Here is an 11,821-nt window from a genome sequence, read left to right on the forward strand (position 1 = left end):
TTGGTTGGTTCGTCCGGGTGGCCCAGGGGTGCTCTCTGAATCGCTCCGCAAGTAGGCGGCCTGTCTCCCCAATATAGAGGAGGCCACACCGGCTGCAGCGGATGCAGTAGATGATGTGGGTGGAGGTGCAGGTGAATCTGTGGCGGATATGGAAGTTTCCTTTGGGGCCTTGGAGAGAAGTGAGGGGGGAGGTGTGGGCGCAAGTGTTGCACCTCCTGCGGTTGCAAGGGAAGGTGCCGGGAGTGGTGGTTGGGTCGGTGGGGGGTGTGGATCTGACAAGGGAGTCGCGGAGGGAGTGGTCTCTACGGAAAGCTGATAGGGGAGGGGAGGGAAATATATCCTTGGTGCTGGGGTCTGTTTGGAGGTGGCGGAAGTGACGGCGGATGATGCGCTGTACATGGAGATTGGTGGGGTGGTAGGTGAGGACCAGTGGGGTTCTGTCCTGGTGGCGGTTGGAGGGGCGGGGCTCAAGGGCGGAGGAGCGGGAAGTGGAGGAGATGCGGTGGAGGGCACCGTCGACCACGTCGGGGGGGAAATTGCGGTTAGCTTTGTACAAGGCAAGTCATGTCGCACTAACTTGTTTAAATGTTTTGAGAAGGTGATCGATGAGTCCAGAGCAATGGATGTTGTACACACTGATTTTAGTAAGGCTTTCAACAAGGTCCTTCATGGTAGGCTCATCCAGAAGATTAAGATGCAGGAGATCCATGGTGACTTGGTCACATGGATTCTGAATTGGTTTGCCCATAGAAGATGGAGGGTAGCGGTGGAAGGGCGTTTTTCAGGCTGGAGGCCCATGACTAGTGATGTTCCCCGGGGATCCGTACTCTGATCTCTGCCGTTTGTGGTATATCTAAATGACTTGGATGAAAAAAATAGATGGGTAGATTAGCAAATTTGCAAATGATGCAAAGATTGATGGAGTTGTGGGTAGTGTAGAAGGTTGTTAAAGGATACAGTGGAATATAGATCAGTTTCAGATATCTGCAGAGAAATGGTAGGTGGACTTTAATCTGGGTAAGCTGAGTTGCTGCACTTTGGGAGATCGAATGTTAAGGCAAAGTGCACAGTTAATGGCAGGACTCTGAACAGCATTGATGTACAGCAAGATCTTGGAGTTCAGTCTGTAGCTCCCTGAAAGTAGCCACATAAGTAGATAGGGTGGTAAAGGTGTATGGCATGCTTGCCTTTATTGGTCAGGGAAGTGAGTACAAGAGTCAGGATGTCATATTGCAGCTTTGAGACTTTGGTTAAGCCACACTAAGGGTATTGCGTTCAGTTCTGGTCACCACATTACAAGAAGGATGTGGAGTCTTTGGAGAGAGTGCAGAAGAGGTTTGCTGGGATACTGCCTGGATTAAAGCTATAAGGAGAGGCTTGTAACAAAAACTTGGGTTGTTTTCTCTGGAGCATCGGAGGCTGAAGGGAGACTTGATAGATGTCTATAAAATTGAGGTGCTTCAATCAGGTTGGCGGTCAGAGTTGAAATACCTAACACTAAGGGCATGCTTTTAAGGTGAAAGGAGATGGAGTTCCCGTTTTTGTATGAGAATGGTAGGAGTGTGGAACACATTGTCAGGGGTGCTGGTGGAGGCAGATACCCTAGGGGCACTTAAGGGGCTTTTAGATAAGCACATGAATATGGAGAAAGTGGAGGAATGTGGACCAAGGGCAGGCAGAAGGGATTAGTTTAATTTGGCATCTTAATCTTCTGGAAGGTTTTACCATGAGGGTCTTTGATGAAAGCCTTACTAAAATCCAGGTAGATAACTTCCACTGCTCTACCCAGTCTTGTGGGTTGGAGAGCTCATTCCTGTGCTGTTCTATGTATGTTATTATCTCCCCCCCCCCCCCCCGCCCAGCCGTTGATCTTGTTCAGAGTGTTGCTAGTGGTTAAGGCACTGCATCTCCAATAAGTGTACAGCACCCAGGCAGGATGGGTGAAAGGTTAACTCTCAGCTGCTGTTGTCCTTAATCACGTTCTGTGCTGTTTGACGCGTTAAGTGTTTCCAGCACTTTATTTCCATTCCCAGCACCGCCTCTAATCTTTTCATTCAGCAGTGATGGATGTGGTCGTGGTTTGCGAATTGGGTCCTGAGGAGAACGAGGGGTGGGATGTGAGTGAGTGAAAGGTGGACGTTATTGTGGGAGGTCAAATAATTGGATCCAAGAGAGGTCAAATCGGAATATTTTCCAAATGACGTGACCAGGAAGACGGACCATCAAGCCAATTTTGTGTCCTGCAATAGGCATCAATAAACACAGTACAAGATGATGAATGGCATACTAACTATTACCCAAAATAGCTAGAGTACAAAACAAGACTGTTGCTTTGGTTGTATCGAGTCTCAGCCTGACCCCTGACCCCATCCAGAGCACACTGTTCAGGTTTGACTACCCCTGCTCGAAGGATTGTCAGTGATGGGGCTATCGATTTTCCCTGGAGTGATACTGGATCTTCAAAGGTTAAATTGTAAATACAGATTGTGTAGATTTTGAGTCAAAATGGAAGGACTGTTTCTGCTTCCCCACAGTGCAGATTGAGTCATTTGTAATTTGATTTTTGAGGCTGTGTTTGAGGAGGAGTTAACATTGCATTTACTCTCCAGCTCTGATAGTCTGAACATGTTCAATTGAGCTTAAAGGAACTCGTTTCTGTGTGTGTGTGTGAGAGAGATGAGCTTGGCCAATGCATGATGGGCAGAGTAAATAATCCATATATTATCACTGTCTAATTTAGTTGGTAACAGTCTCTCTCCCCTCTGAATCAGATGGTCCATGTCCCACTGGAGAAACACAAAAATGTACAATCCAGGCAAACTCTCCAGTGCCACGCTGAGGGATTGCTGGCTGATGTACTGCCTTTCAAATGAGATTTTCACCCAACAGCCTGGCTGTCCCTTCAAGTGGACATAAGGCCCTATAATACTCGTTGTTATACATTTTCTAATCAACTTGTTCTGAGCTGTTATTAAGGTGGCTCAGTGGTTAGCATCGCTGCCTCTCAGCATGAGGGACCTGCGTTCAATTCCAGCCTCGGGTGACTGTCTGTGAGGAGTTTGCACACACACTCTCCTCGTGTCTGCGTGGGTTTCCTCCGGGTGCTCTGATTTCCTCCCACAATCCAAAGATGTGCAGGTCAGGTGAATTGACCATGCTAAATTGCCCATCGTGTTAGGAGCATTAGTCAGGGATATATGTAGGAGAATGGGTCAGGGTGGGTTACTCTTCGGAGGGTTGGTGTGAATTTGTTGGGCCATATGGCCTGTTTCCACACTGTAGGGAAATTAATCTAGAATTACACACCTCTGGAGCAGGTGGGACTTGAACCTGGGCCCCTCGGTCCAGAGGTAGGGACTGTACCACCACACCATCTTCTATGGCACTATTTGAGGAACAGCAGGAGAGTCTTTGCCTGGCCAATATTAATACTTGACCTTAAAACGGACTGTGCTTGGTCATGATCCCCTTGAGCTGTGGGAGATTGCTGTGTTTCCTACAGTGACCACGTTTTTAAAATCCCTTATTTGTTGTAAAGGGAATGGAATAAGAGCAAGGCAGTTGTGAGCCCACATCTGCGATATCGTTTAAACCTTTGGACTCCTGCTTTGAGCAAGAATATAGTTGTTTTGGAATCAGTTCAGTAAAGGTTTACTTGATTTACCCAAGGATGAAACGCTTAATGCCTAGTTTGGACCTATACCTGTCGAAGTTTAGAGGAATGAGGGATGATCTTTTGAAACTTTAGATCTTGAGGGGGGTTGAAAAGGTTGGATACCAGGAAGGTGTTTCCTTTTGTGCAGCAGGCTCAAATTAGGGGACATTGTTTAAAAATGAGGGGTGTCCCTTTTCAGACAAAGGGGTCCTTTTTTCTTCTGAGACCATCTTGAGTGAGGAATTCTCTTCCTGGGGAAAGCTAGTGGAGGCTGTACTTTGAAATCCAGTCACGGTTGAGTTAGAGTTTTGATGGCTAAAGGCAGCTGAGGGCTATGGTGATGGCAGACAGGGAAGTGGAGTTGAGCTCCCAATCAGATGAGCCATGACCTCCTGAAGGCAGAGCAGGGTCAAAGGGCTCAGTGGCCGACTGCTGTTCCAATGGAGAATCCTGAGGTCGTGAAAGACGCTAGCTAAACGAAAGCTATTTTAACCAAATGCCTCACCAGCATGATAGAGTCCAGGAAATCTCACTGGTCCAACAGCATTGCTGATCTGAGATATCACTGAGAGGAATTGTGGCTACGCACACATTTAACAGGCTGGCCAGTTCCTTTCCTGGCTTAGCAGATTGTTGCTCTATGCTAATGATGCCACACCAGTATCCCACACTGAGAAACACCAGCAGCAGATAGAGAGACAGACTTGCTCATATCTTAGTTCAGTCAAGCTCCACGATCAGCTTCAGCAAGACCAATCTCATTGTCCAAGACGCTGCTATACCACCACCAATTGGCAATGAAAATGTTGTCGTTGGCGTCACATATTTAAACTCCTCAAACACCAGCAAGCTGTCCCTTGCTGCTGAACTTAACATGTATCTCACAACCTGCAGCTGGAATGTCTAGGCTGAGCACGAAAGTGTGGAGGAACAGAAACCTGACTCGGTTCCCACTTGAGAGTCTACAAAGCCTGTGTCCTCAGCACATAGCTGTACAATGGTGAGACAAATGTTAAGCCAGAGAAAAAGCTGCACAGTTTCTGGCTTCCCTGTCTGTCTCCGATTATATCTGCAACATCTATTATGGTTACCATAGTCCCAGCAGACCATAGGACTGCTCTTTCATTAGAGAGACCTGATTGGTGATGAGTTTAACCTGAAAGTCATCGCACCTCAGGTGAGGTAGAGAACAGGGCCCTCTGCTGTGGGAATTGAATTTCAGCATCAGTTGGCAGTACAAGGTCTCTCCTTACAATCCTGAAGGATGCTAATTCCTTCAGCATACACTCATTGTAGAATTAGCAATGGTCAGGTGGATTACATTCATTGGATGGATGTTGGCTGAATACCTGAAATGACGAAAGGGTCACAATCTCCACATGAAGAGCACCTCCAAGCAAGATGTAAAGATGGTGGATGCTGACAAGTGGAAGATGATCTCGGACAATCATGGCTTCGGCAGGCTGACTGTTGGGAAGGCTGTTGGAAGAGCTGAGAGATCCTGAAAAGCTCAGACAGAAGAGGGTACAGAGAAAACAGGGTGTCAGCAAATTGTGCACCTTCTCTGCCCACTGCCGTCCTCTACACCCAGTACAGCAAGGTCTGGCACATCAGACACTGAGGGTCGTGAGCCTCATTGGCCAAAGCTAAACACAGTCTAGATTAGAGTGGTGCTGGAAAAGCACAGCAGTTCAGGCAGCATCTGAGGAGTACTGTTCCTCGGACGCTGCCTGAACTGCTGCGCTTTTCCAGCACCACTCTAATCTAGGCTCTGGTTTCCAGCATCTGCAGTCATAGTTTTTACCAAAGCTAAACAGAGTTGGCCAGTAAACCAAACTGATAGGAGGCGGACACTTAAATGACCTGATGAAAGTAGAATGCAAAGTGCTCCACTGCTGGTCTCAACAAACCGAAATTACCAAGAACCTGAAATTACCAAGAACCTGAAATTACCAAGAACCTGAAATTACCAAGAACCGAAATTACCAAAAACCAAAATTACCAAAAACCGAAATTACCAAAAACCGAAATTACCAAGTTGAACTACTTTGCACTGAGGTCGTTTGATCGAAACTTCGATTTTCCTGCTCCTCGGATGCTGCCTGACCTGCTGTGCTCTTCCAGCACCACTACTCCAATATTGGTTTCCAGCATCTGCAGTCATTGTTTTTACCTTTACTGAGGTCTGAGAGCCTACTGTGTGAGGCCTTTTGCGCGGTGTGTGCAATTGTTACCTTACACCATCACTGATTTGTAATTACTTGAACCAGCTACTTCTCTCTGGAGGGAAAGCAGCCAATGATCTGTCGTATATGTCTGCTCTGGCCACACCCAGGTCTTTCAGAGTCCAAGCTGTTTCTGAATGCATCAAGTTTACCAATTCTTAAGTTATTGGCTGGAACCTTCAGTCCTGCTTTCCTTATTGAAGCAATAGCTAATAATCTCTTCAGGGTGTTCTGTGTGTACAAATGGACAATGGGTTCCTGTCCAAACCCCTGTAAAAACAATAGGTAGTGTCCAATGGCAGACTGATGACAAAATCTGGTGTGTGGGGAGGGATAGGTGTGTGCAGTCCTCACTTTTGCCTGTGTGATACTAAGGCCTTGTGTGCGCAGTAGGAGACTAGGACATGGGAGAGTTCAGACCCTAAAATTATTGAACTTGATATGGAGTCCAGAGGGCTGGAGGGTCCCCAAGTAGTATATGAGGTGGTGTTCTTCCAGCTTATGCTGATCTTGGCTGGAACATTGCAGTAAGCCTGAGACACAAACACTGGCCAGGAAACAGGGTGGTGTGTTAAAGTGGCGGGCAACTGGAAGCTTGGGTCTCTTATGCAGGCAGAACGTAGATGTTCTGCAAAGTGGTCACTTGCAGTCTGGCAGCCCTCTGAACTCTATATAGAGTTTAATAATTTTAGGGCCTGAACTCTCCCATGTCCTAGTCTCCTACTGCACACACAAGGCCTTATTATCACATAGGCGAAAGGGAGGACTGCAGATGCTGGAGATTAGAGTCTAGATTAGAGTGGTGCTGGAAAAACACAGTAGGTCAGGCAGCATCCAAGGAGTAGGAAAATTGAAGGGCTTTAGCCCAAAATGTCGATTTTTTTTTTGTATTTTTTTTTTCCCCTGCTCCTCGGATGCTGCCTGACCTGAATTGCTTTTCCAGCACTACTCTAATCTCGACTCTTATTATCACAGCATGCCATTACACACTATCAATTGTTAGCCATTAACACCTATTCACCCTCCTAACCAGATTATTGTCCACTCCTTTGTGTCTCCAAGAGCTCTTCTCTCTCTTTGGGCTCTATGCTCACCTATCATTTACCCCTTACCCCCTCCCCCCACCCCATCTTCTGCATATAAACTGCCATTTTCCTCGCTAACATCAAATCGGAGGAAGGGTGACTGGACCTGAAACATTAACTCTGATTTCTCCTCACAGATACTGCCTGACCTCCTGAGCTTTTCCAGCAGTTCCTTTTTATTAGAACATTTGCTCTCTGGGAGATTTAGAAGCATGAGCATGGACACATAACAAACACTGTAGTCCTTAATAACGTTAAGATCATAGCCTGGTCTACCTACAATGATCATTTAGCAGAGTTTAGTATTAATGTATAATAAATGGTGTTACTGTGAAGACCAAGCTGGGAGACAGTGTTTGACTTTGTCTTGTCTGTCTTTAACGAACTCAAATTTAATGCAGCAGCAAATCACACAATGAAATGTGATTGTATGATTAAGCATCACTTAGTTGCCCTGGAGCCACTGATGAGGAAAACTGTTCCCCTGCAGAAAAGACAACCAGCTAATGTTGTTCATGTCCTTTTTGTTGGATCTGGACTTTAGTCATTTTAAAAATTCACGCATGAGATGTGGGTGGCATTGGCTAAGCCATCATTTATTGCCAATCCCTAATTGTCCAGAGGAAAGTTAAAAGTCAACCACAATGCTGTGGGTTTCGAGTCACACGTAGGCCAGGCCAGACCAGGTCAGGATGGCAGCTGAGAGACAGTGAGGATTGCAGATGCTGGAGATCAGATTCGAAAAGTGTGGCGCTGGAAAAGCACAGCCGGTCAGGCAGCATCCGAGGAGCCAGGAGCGTCGACGTTTCGGGCAGAGGCCCTTTAAGGTTGGCAGTTTTCTTTCCTCAAGGATGTTAGTGAGCCAGACGAGTATTAACAGCAATCAGTGGTCATTGCTGAAGCTATGGTCACCATTAGACTCTTACTTCCAGATTTATTTCATTGAATTCTAATTCCACTATCTACTGTCTGGTCATGTTTAGAACCTGGGTCCCCAAAACTTTCCCTGGATCTCTGGTTAAATTGCCCAGTGGTAGTACCTCTAGGCCATTGCCTCCCCTGTGACATGATGACCCAATGATAATCTATTTTAGTTTATGGTCGTTCAGAGATGGGAGATGATGCCTCATCAGTGACTGTGGTGCAGTGACTGGGTAAGGGCTAAACAATAGCCTGATTTTTAAGTTCAGTTTTAGCACCCAGACTGTTCTGCTGGGGCAGGGGAAGCTGAAGTATTGCCGTGCTCGTATTTTTCCCCCAGTCATGGGACTGATCCCTTGTCGGACTGCAGTCTATCCTCTAGGCCTCTCCTAAGCCCCTGCTCCCCCACAGCACAGGCTGCTGTAAATCCTGGCCACCTGCAGCTTCCTCCAGGCAGCTTGCGGAGCACCTGAACTCGCGTCTGGGATGGGTCAGGGAGGGATTTCTGGAGGCCTCGTTTCAGTCAGGCTCTGATGTTGATGAACTTTGCCTGGTGATAAAAATTGGTCCCTGGGTTCCGTGTGAAGCTTGTGTGCGGCTTGTTGTAGAATCCTTTCCTAGCAGGTCTGATTACTATTTACCCCATTCACTTCCGCCAGTCCATGTCGAGCTGCGCTGGTCCCAGGAGCCTGTAGAAAGGAGGCGATGAGTTGTGGAGAAAAGCTGGACGCTCCACATTGGATCTGTTACTTGTTTAGCGCATGGCCTGACAGTGCCTGAAATAAAATGTTTGGATTGTGATAGGATCCCTTTAGAATAGGGATTTGTTAAACAAATTAGTGAGCAAATTGATGAAAAATGAGGTGGATTCTGAAGTGCTTTTGATGGGAATTGGATAGATTCATTTGTTTGAGTTTTGTACTTGTTTCCTTGTTAACGTGGCGACTACTGAAGTGTGAAGGGAGGGAATTGGAAAACGTTTGACTAACTTTAGTCGTGTCACCACATGCAGCCTGTCACAATGAAACCCACAGGGGAGAGTCAGAGCTGGACAATTTATCTTTCAGTAAATACTGAAGAAGCCTACAATCTTTGTGACAATGTGGATGGCTTGTCAGCCGAATGACTTTGCCTTTATGCAAATTTGAGCTTCTAAATGAAGCAACATGCAAATTCAAGCCCCACAGTGTTGGTGGAGAGTGAGGCACGTTGCACAAGGTCTCTCTCTCTCTAGACCACACCATGTGAGCTCGAGTTAACCATCTGTTGGCCGTACTGAAATAGTTAACCGTATTACTGAAGAACGCTCAGTCATCCCAGAGTTAGCACAATTGCTGATATTCTTTATTCTCAAGAGCAGATAGAGATGGGCAACAAATGATGGCCTTAACAGCAACAATGCATTCCAGGAAAGAAGCTAGGGTTAAGTTTTGTTGGTCATGTTTCCCGCGCATTCCACTGGGTGGAGTCTTGTCTCCAGGAGCATGCATGTGTCAGTTATGGTATAGCTGAAAATGTGTTGCTGGAAAAGCGCAGCAGGTCAGGCAGCATTCAGGGAACAGGAGAATCGACGTTTCGGGCATAAGCCCTTCTTCAGGAAGCTTCTCCTGTTCCTTGGATGCTGCCTGGCCTGCTGCGCTTTTCCAGCAACACATTTTCAGCTCTGATCTCCAGCATCTGCAGCCCTCACTTTCTCCATCTGGATCTCTGTCTGTTCCCCTGCCCTGTGCAGGAGCTTTGGCAACACTCCTGCCTTGGTGGAACCTTGCAGCAACGATGTGTGGGTCAGATGTAGTGCCTTGGGGAATTGCTTGGGCATCCTCTTACTGCCCTCTGACTGGAACTCTCGTTGGTGTAACTGATGGAAGTGGACCTGGGCTCCTTAGTTTGTCTGAGGACGTTCTTCCTGCCAACCTATCCCATTTCCAACACTGCATGGATCTCCTGGGAAAGAGGGCATCCGTGTGCAAGTGAGGCCCCAGCTGAGATCTTCAGATCTGGCCTCCCTCTCTCTGCTCTAGGAAAGCCAGAAAGGGTTAGAATTGCAACCTGACAACATTGTCTGCAATTTCCTGCCACCCCCCACTGCCCCCTCCCAGCCACCACCACTCACTGCCAGTGTAGGGGATATTCAACCAGTTATGCCTGGCGCCCCCCCCACCCCGTTACCCATTCTGACTCCCAGAATGATCCCATCCCTCCACACAGTATTGGAATGTCTAGAAGGGAGCTTACTTTTCACAAAACTCACAAAGAGGAAAATTGGCCAACTGTGTGACTGCCACCCGGGTGGCACAGATTGGAAATGTTAGCGAGAGACACGTTAATGTTAATCAGAAATAGATAGTTCCTTCACAAGCTCTTTGTTTATTATTTATTTATTTATTTATTAATTAATTTATTAAAATGTGTGTTTTATTATTTAGGCACATGGTGAAGCCAATCTGAGCACCACTAAGCTACATGACTGACCATTTAGTCTCTCTTTGCTGAAGTTCCTTGAGGAAGGGGTGTTGGGACTGTCATACCAGGAGATCTCTCGGCTCTTCCTGAGGTGGCACTATAGGATCTTCTACATCCGCCTTAGGACGGCACAAGGATTAATGTCACATCTGACATGTATATGTATCTGTCCACATGCAGGGCTTTTGATGACTGTACCACGAGCATTCGTGTCAGGGTAGATGTGGTGTTTCGTCTCCTCTCCAAATTACACTCAATTTGAACCTTCGTGTTCATTCCATAACAGGGAGGTTTGTTTTTCTTTTTGGCTTCTTTGTACCTTGCAGACTGAAATGTTCTGTCAGTGGTACTTTTTCAAAGCCATGTTTACAGCTGGTGACACGTGAATGAAATGAAACTCATTATAAAGAAAGAGCCTGAAGTGAAACAGTGTTTGACACTCAGTGTGCTCACTGAGAGCAGTGTACAACGAGCTGTGTAATTTATCATCAACCCTGTGTCGTTTTAATTGAGTTGAGTGTCCTTTTGAGCTCTCAGCTATTGTACTCTTGAAAATGATAGGGAGCCTCGTCCCGTTACTTTCCCTGCCCCCTCTCTCCTAAGCCAGCAATATGACCTTGGTTACAAAACAATGTGTGCTGACGCAGTATTTGTGTGTTATCTCAGTGACAACATGGTTCAGTGTTGTACATAGATCGTGATGTAGTTTATTCTCTATTCTAATCAACAAGAAAATATCTGAGCTCTGTGCTGGTTAATCATCACAAAAATACACTGGCTGCAATTTCAGCAAGTCAGAGGCTAGGAATCCTGATGTAAGTAACTCACCTCCTCGCTATCCAAACCACATCCGTTATCTATAAGGCACGAGTCAGGAGAGTGTGATGGAATACTCCCCACTTGCCTGGATGAGTGCAGCTCCAACGACACTGTGGAAGCTCAACACCATCCAGGACAAAGCAGTTCACTTGATTGGCACCACATCCATCATCTTCAATGTTGATTCCCTTCCCCACTGATGTACAGCAGCAGCTTGCACCTCCTGCAGGATACATTGCTGCGACGTACCAAGGCTTCTCTGACAGCATTTTCCAAATACGTGACCTCCACCATCCAGAAGGACAAGATAAATGGGAACAAGTTCCTGTTCAAGTCACTCACCATCCTGACTTGGAAGTATATCTCCATTCCTTCAGTGTTGCTGGGTCAGAATCACCAACTGTGGTGTTGTGTGACTTGTAATCCATGAATTGACAAAGAGTAGCCCCCTCCCCACCACCTTGAGTGTGATTGGGGAAGGGACAGTCAGTGCTGGCTTAAGTGATGCCCACATTCCATGATTGAATAGCAGGGGGTGGGGAGGGGAATGGGAGCAGGAGGAGGGATGGGGAATGGGAGCAAGGGATGCTGGACAAGAGGAAAGGGAGCATGGTGTGCAGGGGGAATCAGGGTGCTGTGGGGCATGGGAGTAG

General features: G+C 46.8%; 1 protein-coding gene across 1 annotated transcript in view; it reads left to right on the forward strand.

Moving 5' to 3' along the window:
- atp2a3 (ATPase sarcoplasmic/endoplasmic reticulum Ca2+ transporting 3) overlaps positions 1-11,821 on the forward strand; it is a 145,192-nt gene that overhangs the window by 18,900 nt on the left and 114,471 nt on the right. The window lies entirely within an intron of this gene.

The sequence above is a fragment of the Chiloscyllium plagiosum genome, chromosome 28 (genome assembly GCF_004010195.1).
Source record: "Chiloscyllium plagiosum isolate BGI_BamShark_2017 chromosome 28, ASM401019v2, whole genome shotgun sequence".
In the NCBI taxonomy this organism is placed as follows: domain Eukaryota; kingdom Metazoa; phylum Chordata; class Chondrichthyes; order Orectolobiformes; family Hemiscylliidae; genus Chiloscyllium; species Chiloscyllium plagiosum.